The sequence below is a fragment of the Cupressus sempervirens genome, chromosome 5 (assembly GCF_028749045.1).
Source record: "Cupressus sempervirens isolate cs-2001-9-10 chromosome 5, ASM2874904v1, whole genome shotgun sequence".
Taxonomy (NCBI): domain Eukaryota; kingdom Viridiplantae; phylum Streptophyta; class Pinopsida; order Cupressales; family Cupressaceae; genus Cupressus; species Cupressus sempervirens.
The window spans coordinates 462351810-462354910 of record NC_143122.1 but is presented as its reverse complement, the minus strand read 5'-3'; positions in this window follow the sequence as shown (position 1 = coordinate 462354910).

Below are 3101 nucleotides of genomic sequence, written 5' to 3'. Positions count from 1 at the left end.
TAATGTCTATTTCATGTTACAAAGAAAAGTCCACCATGAGATCCTTGTTGTGTCAAGGAATCTTCAAAGAACATCACCCATGCCTGGTGTATTAGCAATAAAATAGATTCATCAAGGAATTCAATATTCATTGGTAGAAGACTTTGCATTGGTGACTCTACTAGTTGATAATCAATTTCTTATAATTTGATAGCTTTTCTTTTGACATATTCAATGTCAAACTCACTCAGGATCATAACCCATTTGGCTAGCCTTCCTATTAGAGTAGCCTTGCTAAGAAAATATTTTAGTGGATCAATCTTTGTAATATGTCACATAGTATGAGCAAGCATTTAGTGTTGCAACTTTTGGGAAGAAAAAATGACTACCAAGCAAGCTTTCTCAATAATGTTGTAGTTCATCTCATAGGAGATCAATGCATGACTAATACAATAAATAGCTCATTCCTTATTTTTGATGTCTTCTTGAGCTAGCAAGATATCTAAAGACAATTCTATTGTAGAAATGTATAAAATGAGAACCTTCTCATAAATAGGAGGCATAAGTATTGGTGGATTAGAAAGAGACTTCTTAATATACACCAAAATTTGATCATAATCCTTATTCTAGTCATATATTACACCTTTATACAAAGTCTTAGTAAAAGATTGTGACTAATCTGCTAACTGGGAGATGAATCTATGAATATATTGAAGTCTTCCTTGTAGGCTCCTTATTTGACTAATGTTATGAGGTGGAGGCATTTTCATTATAGCATGAACCTTTTCTGAGTCCACCTCAATTCATTTTGACAACAAAATGTAACCAAGTAGCTTCCCTAATGTAACACCAAAAGCACATTTCTTAGGATTTAATCTAAGACTAAATTTTTCCATATGATCTTGGATAGGTTCTAGATCTTGATGATGAGTGTTTTACTGCATGCTCTTTACCAAGGTATCAAAAACATAGTCTTCCATAATTTTATGCACCATGTCATGGAAGATTGTTGTAACTGCTCATTGATATGTCACGCCATCATTCTTCAAGCCAAATGACATTACATTCCAACAAAAATTACCCCATGCACAAGTGAAAGCAATTTTCTCCTAGTCTTCTCATGCAATTTTAATTTGATCACAACCAAAAAAACTATCCATGAGTGAGTACATTTCATATCCCACTATCATGTCCAATATCATATCAATGTTGGGTAGTGGAAATTTATCTCTAGGGAATTCTTTGTTTAGATCTCAAAAATTAATTAAAACTCTGATAGATTTGTCATATTTTGAAACTGAGACTATGTTTGAGATCCATTCAACTTAATCAATAGCATGGATGAAAAAAAATTTCAAGAGGTTTTCTAGTTTATATTTAACAAGTAGTACCACATGAGGATGCATTTTCCTTAGTTTTTATTAACAGGTTTCACCACTGGTGCGATAGAAAAATGATGCATTATAAGATTAGGATCTAAACCTGGCATATCTGAGTCAGTCCATCAAAATTCATCTTCTTTTCCTAGAAGAAAGTAACACATTCCTATTTTTCCTCTACTAATAAAGAGTATGCAAGATGTATAATATAAGGGTGTTCCTTAATTCCTATATTGATTGATTGTGTTTGTTCTATAAACAATGATTATCTCTCCTAAAAGTGACTCCGAAGTACATCAAATATCTCATCCTTAGGTGCCTCATAGAGCTTTTTACATTTGGATACATCTATTTTTACTATTTTTGGTTTTGATTGTTAGCTCCTAAATTAACAAGTTTTTGATAACCTAGTGATAATAACACATACACCTAGGGGTATCTAATTCCCATGTTCAATGCACCTATTCAAACACTAGGGCCAACTATAAGGTTATAAGCCTTCTTCTTCAGGATCTGCAAGACCTAGGAAAATGTACCTCAGATTCTTTCTATGGTACCAATTTAAAAATAATATAACTAAATCTATATAACATATAGAAACCCCTACATCTGTTATGCTTATGCAAACAACATAGACATGAAATAGCTAATAACATGACCTATGAACTAGATAAGCTAAGTGAGGGTAAATATTTTCATCTCTTCAACTTAAAAGAGAAAAGAGTTTGATTTATGATGTTGATTATCAACAAGACCAAGATATGAACAAAAAAAACATGAAATCTCCAAGCTAATAAGTCCCTTATACATTGGGCATAAACTAAGTCATAACATAAACATGGATACCCAAAATATACTCATGTACTCAAATATCAAATATATCCATTCACCTTGCAAATAGACATCTATCTTCAAAATGAAATTCATACTAATCAGATCCTCCCATGATCCTTACAATTCTATCAATGCTTATCAAGCAAATTACTTAGGTCCTTGACCCAACAATAAGATACACAATGACATACAACTTTGAAAACAAGCTATAAATTGATAATATTCATCTTGTACATAGTTAATAGAAAATTAAAAACCCATGAAGATGGAGACAAATTTTAGAATGAAAGTTTCAACAAAGCTTTTTATTTATTTCCTTGAAGCCAATACATCAAGTGTATGCAAAAATTAAAAAATACACTATAAATGACTATATAAACTAAATTCTTTAAAAGAAACTATAATTGTTGTTCATAACAAAAAAAAAATTGCTGAGAGTGTGTGGTATCACAATAATAAAACTGGAGTCATCCTTGTGATTACAGTAGTAAAGACTGGAACCCCTTTATTTGTATCACAACAATAAAACTAGAACCCTTTCCTCCTCATCTTGGGAATCATTCCAAAGAGAAGGATTGCAACAAGCTATAGATGAGAGGAAACATGTCAAAAATCTACCAAAAATAGAGATATTTCAATTTTCTACATTACAAACATTCTTTGCATCTGCAGAAACGTGAGAAGTAGTCACAATGTTGGCAGTAGGAACTTATTGCAAGAGTCCTCAACTTAATTCAGTTTGTCTTATACTATCTTTGATCATGAAATTCTTCAACTACCTCTATCAGCATAGTCTTAATATCTACAACTACCCTCAAAATATTTACTTCTTTCTTGGTGGCTATTCCAAAAATATGATTTTCCCTAGAGCTTTACTCCACCTAAAAATTCAATCTCCATTAAGTTGTG